Source organism: Acinonyx jubatus, chromosome A1 (genome assembly GCF_027475565.1).
Source record: "Acinonyx jubatus isolate Ajub_Pintada_27869175 chromosome A1, VMU_Ajub_asm_v1.0, whole genome shotgun sequence".
Lineage (NCBI taxonomy): Eukaryota > Metazoa > Chordata > Mammalia > Carnivora > Felidae > Acinonyx > Acinonyx jubatus.
Genome location: NC_069380.1, coordinates 26,189,213 through 26,210,190, shown reverse-complemented (window position 1 = coordinate 26,210,190; position 20,978 = coordinate 26,189,213). Strand labels below are relative to the sequence as shown.

The 20,978-nt window shown below is 42.8% G+C and overlaps 1 long non-coding RNA gene across 1 annotated transcript; it reads right to left on the bottom strand.

Annotated features, from left to right (window-relative positions):
- Positions 1 to 8,708: 8,708 nt before the first annotated feature.
- Positions 8,709 to 10,488, bottom strand: LOC113600789 (uncharacterized). Its single transcript, XR_003421882.2, has 3 exons — positions 10,204 to 10,488; positions 9,761 to 9,877; positions 8,709 to 8,873 (listed from the first exon to the last, which is right to left on the bottom strand). It is a non-coding gene; the product is annotated as an uncharacterized LOC113600789 (long non-coding RNA).
- Positions 10,489 to 20,978: the final 10,490 nt, after the last annotated feature.

The following is a 20,978-nucleotide window of genomic DNA, read 5'->3' as shown; positions in this document are numbered from 1 at the left end:
TGTGGTTATGTATGTAAGAAAATGTCCATATTTTTTAGAGATGTTTACTGAAGTACATAAGGATAAGTAGTATAACTGGGATTTGTGATTAAAAATTTTAAATTACTCTCAGTAGAAAGGAGACTGAATGAAATGAGAGTGGTGAAAATTTGAAAATTCTGGACTCTGGGTGATGGCTGTATGGGAGTTAAACTATTTTCTCTACTTGCGTGTATGTTTAAGATTTGTTATTATTAAAATCCTTTAAAAATAGTTTCTGGACCAGGAAATTAGGTAAAGAATGCTTTTTTTATAGTGCTAGTTTGCTTCTTTACAATACTTATTAATTTCTTTCCATGCACAATACTTGATTGTATTGTCTCATATATGCAAATTTTATTTTTATTTTATTTTATTCATTTTTCATTTTTTTAATGTTTGTTTATTATTGAGAGACAGAGCATGAGCAGGGGAGGGACAGAGAGAGAGGGAGACACAGAATCTGAAGCAGGTTCTAGGCTCTGAGCTGTCAGCACAGAGCCTGGCGTGGGGCTTGAACTCACCAACCGCGAGATCATGACCTGAGTCAGACACTTAACCGACTGAGCCACCCAGGCGCCCCGATTTATTTTTACTTTAGAGAGAGAGAGGAGGGGAGAGGGGCAGAGAGAGAGAGAAACCGACACAGGGCTTGATCCATCCCACAACCCTAGGATCATGACCTGAGCAGAAATCAAGAGTCAGACACTCAACCGAGTGAGCCACCCAGGCACCCCACTTCTATATACAAGTTTTAAAAATTGGTTTCACTCATACCCTTTGCCAGTTGTTGGGCATGGCCTTGCTCTCTAAGAGTTTATATTCAAGTTGGGAAGAGATCATGTATATACACGAAACCATAGTTGGGAAGCAACATAAGACAAAGTACGGTATAAATGCAAAAACATGTAATAAAGATGGGAAGTGTGATAGGAGTTCAGGAAAGGTGAAGTCTGTGAGGACGGGGTGGGGGGGGGCGGGCTGGTGACTTCAGGTCAGCAGTAGCTGTCTATCAGTCTCAGAAATTTGCATTCATTGCCTCTTGCTGGTTTAGGCTTCTTTATGTGCACTCATTTCTCCACCAGTGGAATTGTTGGTGACTTCCTAAAGCTCAGAAGCGACAACGTTCTTGCTTCCCATATCTCCCTGTCCCCTTCCCTCAGAGGCTGTGTTTGACACATTCTGAGTCTCCACTTACGTGCGCCCTCCTGTTCAGGACTGCTCTGCTTCACCTTTCTGTCCCAGATGGCGAACTACAACCCAGATGCTAAGTACTACCATGAACATTCTTACCCACTCAACCCAGAGTGGTCCCTGGCCTTGTGTGGTGGTGGCAGGAAGCCAGGGGACTACTGTGCCTGAACCCAAACGTTGCCTCAGAGGACAGCCCCCTTCTTGCCAAGTGCTGGCGAAGGGGACTCTGACCAGCAAGAAAGCTTCACACAGCTCTGCCATGAGGGGACAATGAAAGCAAAGGTGTGGATGCCTCAGCATGATGGTGGAGACCAATGGCAGAGCCACTGGGACCATAACCACAGCCCTCAGGATGGGCTAGAAATGATCTCTCAGAGCAGGAGAAAAAAAAAAAAAAAGAAAAGAAAAGAAATTACTAGAAGGCATTCAAGAAGGCCTAAGTCCTAGATGATCTAAATTAAAAAATCAATAAGTAAATAAATTTAAAAGTTGTTTTTTCACATTGCTTAGATCATTTAAGCCAAAGTAACTTTTTCTTTTTCTTTCTTTCTTTCTTTTTTTTTTAATCTTTGTTTAATTCTCATTCTGAATTATCTGAGGCATCGTGGCCAGGTTACTTGGCCAGGCTGAGCTAGCAAGGAGAGAAGGGGTATGTCCATATAACCGTGCTGCCATCCACACAAAAGCTGGAGACTGCCTTGGTTGAAATAGCCTTTTGATCCTTTCAGGACTTCTTTCTTGGCTTAGAATGACAACCTTGAAGTACAAGAGAAAACATGAAATCCATGGTACTTAAGAGAGGTAGGATTCAAGGAATCTGCCCAGGACACACGCCCTGACTGACAGATGCGCAAAACTTCCACGTATCGGGGCACCCAGCGGGGCCACCACTCTCTGGGACCTGTCTTCCTTGTCTCCACATTGCTCCCCACACCTTCTTGGGTAAGGGGGCTACATAAGAGACTCAGATCTGTATGCCTTCATTTTATTCCATCTCTCACCTTTAAGGGGGCAAAACTCACATCGTCTTAACAACAACAACAAAATGACCGCTGCTGTTCTGTGTCTAGGGGAGAAGCTCCTCAAAGGAAAAGTCATCAGGGTCACCTTGATTTTTGAAAGTGTCCTAGAAGGTGACCCTGATGGCAAGATGGGAGAGGGAAACTAGTTCTTACTGGGAAAGGGGCTATACTATCAGGAGACACATGGATCCTTGGGTTACATATGAAACAAATCACATTTCCCTGCTTTGGTTGAGAACCCCCTATACACATGTGCACACACATAAAATACAATCATTCCTATTTCTTGGCTTCCCTAAAGTTCTATTTACCTACCGTTACAGCAATGATCACATTATACTATATTATTTCTGGCATACTTGTATGTTTTTATCATGAAACTTGTGAATGTTTTCTTTGTATCTTTCACCTATAAAATATGGGCATGTGTTAAGAATTGTGTGTTGAATGAATATTTGAGTAAGTGGCTACTATACATATTTTTAACAAGATGGAAATCCAACTCACCCGTCGGAGTCAAGTCTTATTTTTCAGGAAGGACCTGATGCCAGGTGTGTTCTTACCTCTCTGCTTATCCCTGAACCATTTAGATGAACCCAGGACTTCAGAAAGCATTACTTCTGTGATGACCCACACATTCCTCCATGTGCTTTAGTTTCTGGCAGAGGAAGAGGTGTGGACAGGCTGGTGTGGGTATGTCACCCTCACTGGGCCTGGCAGAGCTGGCCTGGGTGCACTGCCCAATACAGGGATCAGCTGATTTCCAAGAACAGAAATGACCTGGTGAGTAAAAGAAGTGGGCAGGCATGGCTTTTGAGTCATTTGGCGAATGCCTGGAAGCTTATCCTTCCTGCAACACCCCCTCCCCCCATATGGAGCTTCCTCTTTCCTGACACTGTATCCAAAATTCCATCATCATTAGTTATTCAGGCTTTGGGGTATTTCGGAGCTTCTAATTAGCAAGTGATTTCTTAACTTGGTATCTGTGTAGGATTTTGGAATGCTGAGGGACATGGGGAGAGGTGAGGAGGACAAAGAAAAAAAAGAAATGAGAGAGAGAGAGAGAGAGAGAGAGAGACAGATTTTGTCTCCCTTCCAGTAGTCGTGTGCATAGGATAACACTTTCTAGAACACCGTCAGCCCTTCCAAAATTGTTCAGACAATATTGAGAAGCGCGGGTGGCGGGGGGGGTGCGGGCTGGGGGTGGGAGGAAGGTCAGGACTCACCGCACAAATTCTTAAACACATGCTTTGTCTCCCAGCCTCAGAGCACTTGAAAACTCAAGCACAGAAGAGAAATGAAAGAAAAGAAGGCACTGCAGTGTTAGCACGCCCCAGACACACACTTCCAGGCTCCCCTCTCCATCCAGATGAGATCTGAAGGACAGTCTTTTTTCTAGGTGAAGGCTAAGAAGTTAAAAGGAAACACAGGACTGTATTTTCCAATCCCAAATCGGAACGTTGGTTCCGACATATCTATAAATTTATCTGTGAAGTCTTAAAAAAAGGAAAATAAGTTGTGTTTAGTTTACATGTAATAAATCTTCTTTATTGACTAGTGGATTTCATGTTGTTGGCTTCCGTTCCAGGAGAGGGATGTCAATGCAGTTGCCCACTCTGTCCCTTCTGCAGCTGCTGTTCTTACCACCTAGACCATCAACCATGTGCATAAGCTGGCCCCTGGAATCTGCATTTCACTTGCCTCCCATGCAGGACCAGCCAGTAATTTTGTTGTGCTTTATTTTCTCATTGTAAGTAGATATTCACTCTTGTGCCTCTTTTTGTATTTGTGGTTTGCACTCCTTTGCATCAAGAGGACCTCCATCTTTTTTTTTTTTTAATTTTTTTTTTTCAACGTTTATTTATTTTTGGGACAGAGAGAGACAGAGCATGAACGGGGGAGGGGCAGAGAGAGAGGGAGACACAGAATCGGAAATAGGCTCCAGGCTCTGAGCCATCAGCCCAGAGCCCGACGCGGGGCTCGAACTCCCGGACCGCGAGATCGTGACCTGGCTGAAGTCGGACGCTTAACCGACTACGCCACCCAGGCGCCCCAAGAGGACCTCCATCTTAAGTGCGATTCAGTCCCCACAGAGTTGGATTTGCCCTTTTATACACCTGCTAATGCAGTACACATTATTAAATAGAAAATCTCAATTTATAAGTGTCCTGACAACCCTGGTTCTCAGTTAACTAGAATGTTCTCTGCATAACTTTTCCTAAGGGCAAGTAATGAAATTAGAAGGGAAAAGCAGATGGTAGGGATTTCTAACTTTAGAAACGTAGCAAGTGTTCTACCTGGTTCCCAGTCAATTTGTCCACCTCTCTGCACAGAAGTGCATGGTAACATCTAACACTTACCTTGTTAGTAAGCTGGGCACCTTTTAGTCCTCAAGGGCACCCCTTGAGGTGGGTACCCTAACTGTACTCACAGATAAGGAAACTGAGGCATAAGAAAGTCAGCAAATTCCCCAAGGTTACACCTAATGTACAGGGTACAACTGGGATCTGACCAGACGATCAGGTCCAGGACCCAGGGTCCTCACCTCTAAGCTATATCACCTGTATAGGATCGTTATTTACATTTGAAATGTTAACTCAGTACTACAGAAACAAAATATTTTACTTGGTCCCACAGGGCCATGCCTCACACCCTGATATTAGGTCCTCCAGTTAATCCCCCTAGATAAAGCAAGAAATTGAGGTCACACAACTACTAAGTGGCAGAGCAAGAATTTAAACCCAGGTCTGTCCAACTCCAAAGGCCATGAACAGAAACACGACACTATACGGTCACTTCCAACACCTTACATAGAGATTTATTAACCCGAAGAGACAAACTCCAACAATCCTTAATGATTTCTCTGAGGCTAGATTTACTAATTAAACTTTCCTTCTTCGGCCATATCCCTCTCACATTTGGTTATTTATTCGTTCTTCTTAGTGCCACTTAAAAGAAATGAGATCCAAACTACTATCAGCCCATTTTCCAAATGGAGGAAACTGAGACGCAGAAAGTTAGGTCACTTGCTGGGACTCATCCCCCGGAGCCTGGTCCCGGAAAATTTTGCTTTGACCACCATATACTCCTCCAGAATCTCGGTCTGAGTCTATCAGAAATAGCCGGTGGCTCTCAGTATTTTTAAGCAGCTTTTAAGTTCGTGGAGTAGGTGTACCAGATCTCTGTGCGCAAAGGTTAACTAAGCCACTATAAAATGCAGAAGCAGCCAGGCCTTTGTCTCCAAGGTAATAAAATCACAAATGATTTCTGTTCAAAATGAAGCTTATAATAATCTGTTGCCAGTGGGTTGTGTGCGTTTTTCTCATTTTAACAACATGTACTTCTCTCTTCAACAGAAACATTAGGTCACAAAAGCCGATCTCATCTACATCTTTACAATATTGTTTATCGTCTTTTTGCATACCAGAGATAGAACTGGTAATGAACCAGCCAAATTGGATTCCAGGGAGGATTTGTACTGACTTAGAATACTTTCAGAATCCATTCACAATGCCTCTGATTTATCATTATACCCTCGGAAGCCATTTATCTGGGGGCCGGCTTTTCAGGGATAGCACATCAGTTGTGTGCCAGTTATTGGGAATTATAACACAGCTGATGAAGTGTGACAACACAGAATCCGCTGGATTTGCAGTAGATTACGGGAGAGTGTTATAGAAGTCAGCAGCTATTAAGCTGAAAATGTTTCTGAGCAGAGAGAGCATGAAAATAAGGAAATTGATTCTATCCCGTCATCTGACCTCTGTCCTGTGGTCTCTGGGTTGAGCACAATTCCTTTCATCTCTGCCGCTGAGCTTTTTTTTTTTTTTTTGTACCTGCTTCCACCCACCCTCTCTCCCCCCCAAGTAGGTATCATACAAAACTAAGAACAGGGATGGAAGGTAGGTTGATACTTGTGGCTGTGCCATTTTGGGGGGTAAATTCAGCCATGCCACAGACTCAGTTATGGTCAGAAAAGGGAAGGCAGTGTGTGATCTGATGAGGTTTTAGCCAATCTGTAAAATCCAAAACACCTTAGCAACCATGAATCATAGTCTTGTTATACTCACAACTGCATCCACTTGAAGGTAGCCCAGGTCAGGCTGCCCCTTCCCACAGTACACATGATATTCTAAGGAGGAGCTCATGGGAAGGGCAGTGTTTCAACCTTTTTGGAGATATCATCTAAAAGTTAACAATGTACATACTTTGTGATCCAACCATGGCCTTTTCTGATTTTATTCTAAGAGGAAAGAAAAAAATGCCCAAGTAACACACAAGAGTGTTTATTACAGCATAATACTTGGTGGTTAAAATATGGTAGCAGACAATTTGCATTTCCTGCAACAGGAAATGGCTGAAGAAAGCATGGAAATTATATACTATGGAATATTATGCAGGTATTAAAAAGAATAAGTTAGAGCTATGTACATGAACCTGGAAGGAGGTCCATATAGATCAATAAGTTACAAAAAGTTGGTTGCAGCCTAATGCACATAAGCACATAATACTAGATGACCAAACTTTACATCACCAGGACTTGGTTTCTCCAGAAAGAGTACCATCATGACGATATCATTTGTGAGTTTGAGGCGGGCTCATCAGCTCATCATAAGGCAGAAGAAGTCTGAATCCTAACTTAGGTTGGTTTTAATCTAGCTAGGGAGCTAGACTTAATAATATGTACATGCGCTGCCCATGTTTATATAACCCTGGTAATCCTCACGCAGTAAAAATATCTTTCATCCTCCAGGAAAATCCCTTAAGGTAGGGTTCCAGTGGGGTGTTAGGTAGAGGGGTAAAATGAAAGAAAGCATTTTAGATATGTTTTTCTTCAAAATGCGCATCCCGAAGTTTTACCCAAGACCCACAGAATCTGAATTTCCAGAAGGCTGGAGATAGGAGATGGAAAGGAAGGCCAGAACATGTAAAAGTGCCCCAGGTAATCTCACTACTGTTTTCTCCATTTTTAAAATGTTTTTCATTTTGAGAGAGAGAGAAAGGGAAAGTGCAAGCATGCGAGCAGTGGAGTGGCAGAGCCTCAATCTCACAACTGTGAGATCATGACCTGAGCCAAAATCCAAAATCAGACGTTTAACCGACTAAGCCACCCAGATGCCCCTCCTCCATTTTTTTATGCAATTGCAAATAACTCTCTTCAAGTAAATGCCTTGCTTCAATGATCAAGAGCCAGCTGTGGTGATGTTAGTAACAATAGCATTTACAATATGCCAGAGGGGAGGTGTTAATTATTATTATCCCCATTTTACAGATGCAAATAGGCAGAAAGGTTAAGAATCATGCCCATGATTACAGAGCTAGTTTAGTAGCAGAGCCAGGGTTTAAAACCCAGGATGTCTAGCTTCCGAGTTTAAATGAAGAGATGTGAGCCACACTAAGTGAAATAGGGAAGGCTCATGAGCTCAATAAAACCTTTCCAAGTCCAAATTCCTCATTTATCTTGTCCGTTGGATGAAATCTTGAGAGTTATTCTATTTCTCAGAGCTCACCTACTGCCACACTCCTTGTCACTGAACTGCCCTTGCCCTTTGAATTATTCAGTGTATCTGGAGAAATGATTTTGAGAAAATACATTTTTACCATTTTTTTTTCTCTTTCCTCCCTCAGTTCCTCCTCTGCCATGGAAACAGGTTCCTTTCATAAGCAGAGAACTGTACTGAATCTTCCATTAGAAGTCAGTGCCAAAATGGGCTGAAATCTCATTATGTCTAGTTCTTCCTTACCATGTTCCTAACAGGTGTCACTTTCCAGACCTGTCTTTAAAATTAGCCTGTGAGTACTGGCTTGCTTCTGAAATCACTTGCTTAGGACAGGAGGAGGTGGTGAAGGAGACAGGCATGTAAGTGTTCTTTTGAAGGCCTGTTCTCAGCCTAAAATGTGGAAATTAAGTCTTTCTCACCTTCAAGAATGACTATGTTGTGAGAAGAAAGATGTCGTAAAAATTAAAGTCAGTTCTGTCACTTTTTAACAGTGTGTATTCCACACCAAGACACTTAATTTTCTGAGCCTCAGTTTCTTCGTTTGTAAAATAGGACCAATAATTGCTGGTCTACTTCAAAAGGTTATTGCGTTGATCCATATAAGAACCCAGATCAACCGGCTTCATGTCCGTTGTTGTCCATCCAGGCATCCATCCCTCCCTCCATCCATCCATCACCCTTTCATTTCTTCATTCATTATCTATTATACCTTCTGATAGTTAACTAAGTGAAATGTATATGTTAGGAGGCTAGGGGAAGAAAAGGAGAGATGAATCCCAGATTTGGAAAGAGCACTAAAGGCGGAGACAATGAGGTGATTAAGAACATAGAGTGAGCAAGGACCTACAACAATCCATAATCCCATATTCTAATATTTTACATGCTATTCCAATTCCTCTGAAAGCAATCATTACATCTTGTACAAAAAGAATTAATTTTCAAAGTTTTCTTAAGACAGAGCCATCTTTATTTTATGTGGGCAGGACTCTTTAGTTGACATCTTCTATCTTACCTTTTCTCTAGGTCCCTCCATTAAGTACAGTAACAAGTGAGCATAAGTGGACAAGGCTTGTAAGTCAGGCCTGCTCCTCTGATCCAGCCATAGTAAATGGTATCTGTGGGGTGCTTTAATCCATGCCTGATATAAAGATAAACCTTAGGTTTACATACACAATGTATATAAAATACAGATTCTATATGATCCAGAAAAATATCTTCAAGGTAATTAATGTTGTATATCTTGCTATGAAGGACATATATTAATAATTTGAATTTATAAAGCCCTTTTCCATGTATTGTTAGATTTCTCTTTGAAGTACCTTGAGAAAGTAAAAATAAGAGAGTAAGAAACACGAGGTGCCTGAGTGCCTCAGTCAATTGAGCCACGGACTCTTGATTTCAGCTTAGGTCATGATCCCAAGGTCATGGGATCGAGCCCTGCATTGGGCTCCGCACTGAGCACAGAGACTGCTTAAGATTCTCTCTCTCTCCCCCACTGCCCTTCACCTGCTCTTTTGCACGCATGTGCTCTCTCAATAAATAAATAAATAAATAAATAAATAAATAAATAAATAAAATCTAAAAAAAAGAATAGGAAACATTATTTCACTCTCCCTATTTTATAAGCAAAGTAACACAGAGTGAAAGAAACATGTGGCAGATTACACAGTAAAATCAGAAAATGAGCAAGAACTAGATTTGAGGTTTCTTAGATTCCAGAGCTGATATCTCCATTTCAGGTGGTTACTGAACACAATGAGTGTTCAGATTATGGAGGACTTCTCTTCTGACAATATTGCTGAATAATTCTAGAAATAACCCATTCTTTTACTAATTTCACAAGCCCTTAACCTAGGAAAGGGGTGGAAAGTGTCTGGAGACAGGGCTGGGGCAGGAGGCCAGAACCTCTGCTGCCCTGAAAGCCATGTCCAACGTTAGTTAGGCCTTTATCCTGAGGGCAATGGGAAATCACAGAAGGGTGATGGGATATCACAGAAAGGTTTTACGCAGGGGGAATGTCCTGACCATTTAGCACCAACCACTGTAGACCTCAGTGGGCCTGCTGGAAGATGCACATCTTGGATCAGGAAGTCCAGTCGGAATTATAGCGATAAAAAGCATGTGAGAGAATGGTGGTGGCAGCTGTAAGAAGCAAAGTGAATAGATCATATAAAAATGTGAGAACCAAGATGTCCTTTCCCCAAATCCCACTGTTCTCGGATTTCTCCTTCTAGAATAACTGCACACGTATTTCTGGTAGGGAAATCGTCCCTGCTCTTTCTCCTGCCTTCCGTAGCTCCCCGTGGGGCCCAGCCCCTGAAACATTCAGGAATGACAGTGGATTCAGAAGGCCCGGGGATCCCTGGCTCTCTATCACAACCACCGATTGCCCAGACACCTGGATTCCACAGCCCTTGAGCCAGCCGAGGCCATTTGCACCACTTCGTGACTTTGCCTGCTGTCCTCACTAACGAGATTCTGCTAGTCTCCTCACACGAGGCCAGGCCTCTCAGCGCAGACGGTGAGGAAGGTGATAAGGCCCCACAGATGCGCGCTCAGCAAACCCCGGGCAGGGCTGAAACTTGCGGCCAGCTTCTGGCCCGCTAGCCCTCTTGCGAGTCCGAGCGCGCCCTGGGGAAGCCCCGCCCCCGGCCGCCTCCGCAGCCCTATTGGCTTACTCTCCTGCCACTCAGCAGAGTGCCCGCCCCTGGGGTCGCGGGGAGGCGGGATCCCGAGTCTCCTCCCCGCGTTGGCGCCTCCCAGCTCGCCTTTCCAGGAGCTTCCCTGGCGGTAGTGGTTCCGAGCCCCTTAAACGTTTCAAAGGCCTGCAGCCGACTGGCGTAGACGCTTTCTCTTTGGATTCTCACCCTGTGAGATGGACATGGCAGGGAGAATTCAGCTTTACAGGTGGGAGAAGTAAAGGTCACAGAGGTTGAGTGACTCTCCATAGAAGCACGTGCTGGGATTTTAGCAATGGTTCCAGACAGACCCCCGTGTTTTCTCCTTCCTAACGTTGGCCCAGTCGTTAACCGTTCAAAACTTATTTCGTCATCTGCGAAATGGGGACAGTGATAGCCACCTTGTGAAACTGGTGTGAAGGACACAGAAAAGAACAGGAGAAGAATCTAGTGCGAGGACTGGCCTGTGGTAGGTTGTTCGTGAATAGTATGTGTGTAAGCCTCAAACATTCCCAGATCTTCTGACTTCCAGTCTGGGACTTTTTGTGCTAAAGCAGTTTCAGAGGTCCAGAGAACTCGGAGGGTTCGGGGATATAGTCAAGGGATTCGGTGAGTTGTCACATAGGAGAGACCCCGCAGCAAAACACACTACTCTGAGGCAAATACTAAACATTGTTTTTACTACTACTATTAATTAGATTATACTTTATTTTTTGTCAACTTTTGTCAGGCACCGTTCTCAACCTTGTTTGTTTACTCTTCACAATGCCCTGTGAGTTGCCTCCTATTAAAACGCTCACTTTAGAGAGGGGACACTGAGGCGCAGAGAGAGGTTAAATAACACATTCATGCTTAAAAAGCTGAAAGTCGTCAGAGTTGAGATTTATACCCAACCAATCTAGCTCATAAAGCCACGCATACTGATATTTGTGTTTCACGCTGTGACAAAATGGGGTTGTGATAAGATCTGTCTTTGATAATACATACTTTTGTCACCATCTACAAGATGCCTCTGACTTTTTTAAAACTCCTAAAGGGCAGGAGGGAGAAAAAACGAAACAGAGAGGCACCTAAGTAAGTCCTTGACTGTGGACGGACTATATATGGGCTGATTATGAGAAACTCACATGCAGGCGCTATGTTTGGAATTCCATTTTAGCTGAATGTTCCAGACTGTCACATCCCTCAGTGTCTCCATGGAAGTGCCCACTATGGGAGAATGGCCGAATGACATGATTGGAATGGAATGCAACAGTCATCTTATCTGACCACACAGATACCTGCCAGGGGAGGAATGCCTCACATCCTCATGATAATTTTGAAGACTTTCTGAGAAGGTGATAATATTATCCAATTACCTCACGATCATAAGGTGTACTGTGTTGACTGCAAACCCTGTGGGCCTCATTCAGCAGGTATCACAGAACAAGGAAAAAGAAAGATTGAGAGGGAGGGGGGACCTGGTAGCTAGGAGGAGACCAAAGACTCAAACTGAAGGTTAAATCCTGTGAGATAGGAGCAGGGATTTGTCTAGAGGACAAATCTTGGATCAGGAAGTCCAGAAGGGAATAATACCTACAGGGGAAAACTACGAACAGTTCTCTCTGGGAGCCAGGTCAGAGTTCTTGCTAAAGTGACATTGGCCTCGATAGCTGTGGTGGCCTTGAACTACACAATATGCTTCCATACACAGCTTCTGTTTGTCCAGAACACTCCTTTGACTCTTGCCCAATAAGAATCCCCAAAGTCTTGGGCTTCACCCTGCTCTTCTGTCTTCTCTTCCTCCACCTTTCCTGGTAAACCTGGGAAATTTGGAGTGTGAAGAGGGAGCCGAGTGGAGGCTACGTTTTGGCCAATAGTAGATGTTAGATGACGTTTGAACCTGACTGGTAGCAAAAGGAAGATACTTAGAGGGCCCTGTGTTCCCTTCCCCTTCTCCATCCATATCTTTGTTAGGGGCAAAAATCACCCGTATCTGGGGCTGGGAAAGAGCAGAGAGGTACATAGACAACATCAGACGGGTCGGGGTGGTGCTGGGGGTTGGGTCTCAAGCGCTCTGTCAACATCCTGAGATGATATTCTAAGTGACCAGAGAAAATGCAGTCGCTATTAAAAAGGGAAATCTAGGGCAATCCTGGTAGAGAAATATTGGTTATGAGATTTTAGCAGTGTAATTACAGCAGAGACCGATGAGGCAAGAGGCTGTGAGCTAATGACACCATCTGCTTGGAAAGTGGAGTAAAGGGTGGCATGAGCAATAAAGTCTTACGAGACTGTGGATTAGACAGGTCAGAGGACAGCTCTGGCCTGTGGCTGCTGGACACATGAGACAGGAGCAAGGCAGTGGAGCTAAAGGCCCAGGGACAGATAGCCAAGCAGTGTGGCTTCTATTCCAGAAATGAAGGGGCTTCACCAAACCACCATCCCCCAAGCTCCTCCATCCCCACCAACTGGTGATTTTCTTCGTGATAGAAGTTGTGTCTACTGTGTTGCTTAGTATTCATTCCAAGAATATCCATGTACTTTTTCTTGGGCTTTTGTTGTACATCTGCTTGATTTGGGGTACGTTTACTTTGTGCTGGGCTTTTAGTAATTGGTTATAAAATGCTAACCTTTCATAAGTGATTGTAAAAACATGATTTCTACACAGTATTCTGAGCATTACAATGTTAGAAAGGGAGACTACAGTCTTCTCCTTACAAGAAGCAGTGGGCTTAGCAGACCCTTCTGAATAGCTTGGAAGGCATAAGCCAGGGAGACCCAGGCTGAGATAAGGAAAACAGTTCTTTCATTTGGAATCCTGAACATTTAAACATAGACACTTTGACGTTCACCTTGACACCATCATTCGCAAGTGGATTTTCTAAGTATTAAGTTGACACATGTGAAGGGCTGAAACTCAGTTGTTGTTTTTTTTTAATGTTTATTTTTGAGAGAGAGACAGAGACCGAGACAGAGAGAGAAGATGAGCGGGGGAGGGGCAGAGAAAGAGGGAGACGGAATCCGAAGCAGCTATCAGCACAGAGCCCAACGCAGGGCTCGAATTCATGAACCACGAGATCGTGACCTGAGCTGAAGTCTGATTCTTAATCGACTGAGCCACCTAGGCACTTCCTCAATCATTTTTGATGCACAACAATGGTAACTTCATGTGACTAAATCTTCTAGAATCTCAAATATATTAGGGGATGCTTAGCTTACCTGACTGCAGGAAAAAGACTGAGGAACTTCGGAGATCTAGATCTCTGTAGAGTGAGTATTCCTAATTGTAAACAATCCACTAAAAATAGTCTTCCAGGATATCTAATTAAAAACACTAGTTTTATTCATTTACTCATTCACTGTAACAGTAACAAAAATCATTGAGCATCTCCTGTGTCTCAGTCACTGTGCTGAGATAGAATAAAATGATGGTCCCTGTCCTGAAGACCACAGCAAATAGGAGTAAAGGAGTGAGTATGACACTGTGGACAGTGTTATGGGAAGGAGGCCTGGGAGAACAGGAGAACAGCACAGAGAAGGAGCCATGAGGGTAGGATTCTGGGGAAAGAGAGGAGGGGATGAAGGAGGAAACGAGGGTGTGCTCTTATTAAAAGGTTTTGATGTAGGAGAGAAGAATTATAATTAACCAAATGGTCCAGGCAGGGAAGAGCATTCTACACAGAAAAGGGCAGAGACGACCACATGATTTAAAGAAACAATTTGTGCGTAGAGTGAGCATGAATTTATTAAATCTACAGAAAGACATTTCTTAAAGGGCTTTAAGTCAGGTGCCTTGTTGTATTCATGTTCGTAGACCCTGTGTTGAGTCTAGGACAGTGCCTAGCACATAGTAGGTGCTCAGTAGATGTTGAATTAAACTGATACGGAAGAATAAGCCTGAAGTTGAAATTTACTACATATTTAAAGGAAATTTTCTTCTCCCCTATTCCCTTTAGTCCATATTGATGAAGTTTCCATGTGTTCCTTGAAATCTTCTGTAAGAAAACATGCACTTCAGCTTATCTCTGAAAACAGATGTAGTTATGTAACCTTTTAATGTGTGCATCTAAGTAGATATCAGAAGTATGTCTTGCCTTAGGGGCTTTTTCAGTTCCTTATTTGGAATATTTATTGTATACTCTCTATAGGCAAGGCAATATGCCAGGCCCGGGAACATAGTGGTGAATAGGACAAATATAGCCCCTGCATTCAAGGAGTTTAATATTTTGTAGATAAGACAGTTATTAAATAATTAAATAAACATTTTCTAATTATAATTTGCGTGAATAAAATGGAAAACAACACACAGATGCCATGGGAATTTATAACAGAGGGCATAGCCTAGTCTGATAGCAATTAGAAAGGTGCTCAATCAGAGGTTCTTTAAGGAATACATTTAAACTGGAATTAAATGGAGAGGAAGTAAGAGTGTTCTAAGCAGAGGGAACAGCATATGTGAGGACCATGAAGAAAGGGAAACTGGCCTTCTAAAAGAAGTGATTATGTGACTGCAACTGTATGCTGATGAAAACATCTCGTATGATCCTTGTAAAGTAAAATTGATTTATCTGTCATTTTAATCCAGAAGAACCTAGCACATGAGAAGGAAACCCATTTTGTTCATTTATTCCAGCACATATTAAATAATTGCTATGTGCCTGACACTTTACTGGGCGCTGGAAATTAAGGAGAGAAGAACCTCATGAACCTCTAGAAGTTTGTGGCCTTATGGGGAAACAGGTGAACCAACACACCATTAGAATACAGTGTGGTTGTTTCTGTGCTTTAGGTAAAATACCCAGTGCGCAGGAGTGATACGATCTTGTTTGCCTGAGAGAGTCAGGGATGGCTCTCAGATGAAGTATCTGAGATCTGAAGGATGAGGCCATTCCAGAGAGTAAAAGCAGCATATGAGGAAAGGGCATGATGTAGCTGGGGAAGAACAGTGAGTCATTGGGAATGACAAGGGAATGGGAAAGGAGGTGAAGTTAGAAGACTGGGCAGAAATTAGATCTTGAAGCATCTCAGAAAGAAGTTTTTCTTTTATTCTGTTGCCAATGAGGAGACTATACAGGAGAATATGAAAGAGAGAAGAATCTAGACAAACTGCAAGGCTTACAACTCAGGAAACTGAGTGATAAGGCATTCAGAGAGACCATGACCGCTCCTTACTTATTTTTCAGACTTCAGCACATGATCACCAAAAGAGCTGACATGTGCATTAAGACCTTGAGGTTTTTGATCACCAGATCACTGGTATTCTTAGCACTTCATATTCTTACAGCCAAAGAAAAGTCTTTGCAAAGACAAAAAAAAAAAAAAAAAGTCTCAAGAAAGATAAATTATTTATCAAGTCCCAGCCTCTCCCAAACACCTCCTTTTTGACTCCCCCCAGTTGTATAGCTGAGGCAATATTAGTTGCCATGCATTATGTCATTACCATTGATAGCCAAATAACTACATAACCACCAGAGGGCAAATGAAAATGGCCATAAAGACACAGAGTAGTAATTATTTTTGCATTAGCACCAGCCACACTAATATCAACATAGAACAATTACCATCCCTAACCTCATAGTTATGCTATAACTTCCACATGTCTTGCAGGAGTAGATTGATGAATGGTATGGGAGGAATACGCAACAATGGGGCAGTCGTGCAGTGAGACCCCTGCATCCTATGTCTGTGGGCCATCAGCCACAACGTTGGTGGAAAGCCAGTGGGAGAAATTGGCTTTGATTACCACTGATCTAGCCAGTCCCCAGGCAGAAACCATAATTCAGCTTCCCTTTCTTTGGGCCTCCAGGAAGTGAGCATTTGAGTGGGAGCAAAGCTACAGCAGTAATAACACAGCAGGCAGCGTCCTTTGCATTTATATCTTGTTATTCTTCCCATCACTAGGCAGCCATTCTTTGTGCTTAAAACTACACATCTTTCTACATTGTAACACCTTATTCTTTGAAGTAACCATTCTGGTGTGCAGTGTTCTTAGGGGATATCTATTCTATGTATTTGTTAGGTTAACACAATAAAAAAACCAAGCCGTTTTGAACCTCCAGCCTGATTTAGTAGCTTTTCTGTGTTCTCCTAGCATCATATTAGAGCACGGATCATAAACTTCATTTACAATCGCATATTTGTTTGTCCATTTCTCCCTCCAGAATGAGTTCCTGGAGGGCAAGTACTATATCCTGTCTATGCTTGTAGCCACATCCAGCATCTAGCACAGTACCTGGCTACTTGAACAATCCTCCATAACTGCTGGCTGGCTGGCTGGCTGGCTGGCTGGCTGACTGGAGATGAATGAATGTTTTCCCTGAAATTCAAGTTTGGTGGTCAAAAGTATCATTATTTGGTTTAAAGAGCAAGCCAGGCTAATTGGATAGACTTGGCCAGAAAGAATTAGGCAAAATGTAAGATGAAGAGATCTTGGCCTCTCTGGTTGGAGAGGTCTGACGTGGATGAGCCAGGTACCAGCTGCAGAGGCAAAGCCATTTTACTCTTCTGGCTAGGAATATCAAGTGACTTACCCAAGGATCTGAATAGCAGAATCACAATGAGCAAAGTGGCTCATTATTGCTTAGGCCAGGAAGAAGAGCTCTCTCCAAGTAACTATTTGTGTCTTAAGTTGGATACCCTAGAAGCAGAGCTTGAGACAAGGAGTCTTGTCTAAGTGATTTATTGAGAACATGCTCTCAGAAGAAAGGGAGTGAGCAGAAAAGGGCAGAGGAAATGCCAGGATGTGACCCCAGCTGCAATTTGATTACCGTGAGCTTTAGGATTGGTACCATCTTAAGACAAGGAAGATAACTCTTTGTTTCTCCTATACGCCAGTCTCTGGCTGTGAATTGTTGTTGGGAGGAGGGAACCATAACTGCCTGGTGAATACAACTTTTGTTTTAATGGAGAGCAATTCTCTGGGGAAGGGGGCAGCTGTGAGCTGTTAGTACTCAATTCCCAGAGCTGGGGGATGGGTACAGTGGCTAGTAAAAGTAGTCTAGGTATGGCACCAACAGCAGCTACTAGAATTGGGTAGTGTGAAATGATGTGGATTATAATAACCACTACCATTTATTAAGCACCTATTTTATGTCAAGTGTGCTAAATGCTACATCTATATCGGTCTATCTATCTACCCATATAGTCCTTAGAATACAGCTATTAAATAGGTGATATACTACCATTTCCATTGGACGGATGAGGAAACCCAGAAAATACCATATTTCATGCTTAAAAGATTTCCTTTTTGCATCTGCATTCCTATGGATAGAATCAGGATATTGCATATCCACCTAGCCTAAATTCCATGCATTCATTCAATTCATGAATTCCACCAGTGCTTTCGAGCACCTATTACATACCACAACCGGGCTAGGCCCTAAAGAGTTATCAGTGAACTGATAGTCTTGGATCCTATCCTCAAAGGGCGGAACTAAGCCTCAGGCTCAGTTCTAATACCCATTGTGACCCATTTAAAAATATTGTTTGGACACCTGTTGTGTACCTTATGCTCCATCAGGCCTTGATCAACAAAGAATCTAGACCCCAGGCCTCTGTAGCAATCCCTTTGAATTCCTCACATAAAACATACTTCTGGGTTGGGAAAATCAGTTTTCAAGATTTTGTACAAACCGAGCACCACAGGCCCTTTCCCTGTGTGTGGAAGGATTGAACTTGGTGGTCTCCAAATCCCCTTCCAGCTCTCACAGCCTAGGATACCTTCTGATCATCCACTCTGCTCATGTCCAAATCCTTTGTGGGGGGGACTGTTGTGGTCAGAGTCATGTGTCTACTTGGCCAGGCTGTAGTCAGGTACTGAACACTAATCTAGGGGTTGCTGTGGAAGTATTTTGTAGATGTGATTAACATCTACCTAAATTGATTTTAAGTAATGATTATCTTTGATAATCTGGGCTTTATGTAATCAGTTGAAAGGCCTTTAGAGCAAAACTAAGGTTTCCCTGAGGGGGAAAAAAAAAAAATTCCATCTGTGGACTGCAGCATCAGCCCCTACCTGAGAGTTTCCAGTTTGCTGCTGACCTGCCTTACGGATTTCAGACTTGCCAGTTAGCCTTAGAATCCCTTAAGCCAATTCCTTGAAATAAATCATTTTTCTCTTTGTCTCTGTCTCTCTCCATATATACATATGTATGTATACATATACATACATATATGTAAATGTATGTGTATATATACATATATATATACAAAATCTCTTTCTTTCTGTACATATGCGTGTGTGTGTGTATATATATATAATATACATATATGTGTACTATAAATATACTATATATACCATATATATATATATATATATATATATATATATATAATCTACTAGTTCTGTTTCTCTTGAGAACTCTGAGTGACACAGGGATCCACCGTGTCCTTTTTTTCTTATAATATTGTCTGATATGGATCAGTCTCGTATCTTGTGGTATGGATATTTAAGGCCCCCATCTGGGTTACTAGGAGGCAGACAAAGCACGTGCTTTAATCAATAACACAGGGGCGCAAAAACATGAGAAAAGTTCAGCTTCTATTCAACTAACTTGTCCAGAATTTTGCAATCAGAAAATCATGCATGCAGTTCTGTGTTTTACACTTTGCTGGGATCTTTAAATCTTTGATCTGTATATGGGTGGGAGGGACTGTATCTTTTCATGTTAGGACCTATAAAGGTTTCATCCAGCTCTCTGTGTCCTCAAGTAAAATGTAAGCCCTATGAGGTCAGAGGCCAAGTCTTGTTTTTGTGTGTGTGCGACCCTACGGTATCTATACGGTGCTTAATAGACACTCACATACACAGGACATGCTGCATCAATGTAGTATCATTTTATTTTATTCTCCAGAGTATGTTACCTTTGGGAAACAGAAAACTGGCTCAGGTAAATGTAGGTTTGTTTGTTTTTAGGCAAATCAGTGTACCATCTCCAGGGAGAAGTTCTCCTCAGTTGGAGATTTATATCTGAAAAGCATTTGAGAGACTAGCCCTTCTCTTGTTTCTCTGGCCATTGACAGGGAGCAGATTACTGATATGCATCAGGCTTTGCAAGCACTTAAAGAAAGATTATTTTTCACAGCAGCACATGGGCTGTTCTAAGATAGGGACAAGCATTGCTGGCAGTGGGAGGAATTACAAGGAGCTTTTGCTGAGACTCAGTCTAGGCTCTTTCTTGAACACAACCTGGAATAGTAGTGTGATACGTAAACAGCAGGTGTCCAATAAATCCATGATCATAGGTGCACTGATTATTAACCCCTGGATTGTTAACACCCTTGGTGGAGAAATTAGGGAAACGTCGAGGTCCAGAGCAGAGCTTTCTTCGAGGCCTCCTGGAGAGCACTTCTATTTATCCCCTTTCACAGAAGTTGTTTGGAAACGACATGACAGTTATCCCAGGCAGGTGTTTGTGTGTATGGAGTCTGAGGATACTGAGTGATCAGCAGTCCTCCAAGCAAGTGAGCACGACTTTGCAGAGGGACAGATGTTCACCATCAGCTCAAGGTGGATGAGGTCAGCACCAGGTAGGGGCTGCCTATTGCTATGAACACCTGACCTGAGCCTTCCTCATGGTCTGAACCTTCCTTTGGCTCTTGAACACAACACATAGTATTGATGTGACCCAATATTTAATATTGGGTAAACAGCAGACGTCCAATAAATCAGTGTTCATAGGCCAGCTGAGACGTGATCTCTGGATTATTAACACCCTTGAAAGAGAAACTAAGGAGAGATCCATGTCCTTATACAAATAACTTCAGCTTCACGTGAGAAGTTGTCAACTCAAAAAGACAAAGCATATTTATGGAGATCATAAGGGAGGGACTTCAAGTTGAGTCTAACCTATGATATGAAACTTCCATTAACCTGAGTGTGCACCCTGGGGTCTCCCATCCCTGGCCAAGGACGAAAAATAGTGTGCACCCTGAAATTGTGAAAATAGAGGCTAGATCTCAAGGCCCAAGAAGAATGTGGGGGCGGGTTTCCAGAATAAGCAGTTCCAGAGGATCAATAAGAAAATATCTCTGTGGAGGCGCCTGGATGGCTCAATCTGCTGGGCATCCGACTTCAGCTCAGGTCATGATATCGCAGTTCACAAGTTCGAGCCCTGTGTTGGGCTCCATGCTGACAGCTCAGAGCCTGGAGCCTGCTTCGGATTCTGTGTCTCCCTCTCTCTCTGTCCCTCCCCCACTTGTGCTCTGTCTTTCTTTCTCTCTCTCCCTCTCTCTCTCTCTCTCAGAAATAAACATTAAAAAAATTTTTTTAATTAAAAAAAAAGAAAAGAAAGAAAACATCTCTGTGTAACAGTGCCCCCAAAGCACTGAAAAGACAAAGAAAGAAACATGAAGGTCGAATAGCCTCCACCTCATAGGTCTCTGGAAGCTCCTGCTGCCGCACAAATTCTGTCACTTTCCTACTTGTCTCTGGTTCCTGCCTTCCCCCTTTCAATGGATTCCCCTCCACACTGGCAAGAGTGAATCTCTTAATGCCCTCTCCCCACTTAGCGCCTTTGAAGTAAAAGCCCACATCCATCACAGGATACTCAGAACCTTCCAGAACTAGCCCCAACCTCTTTCCA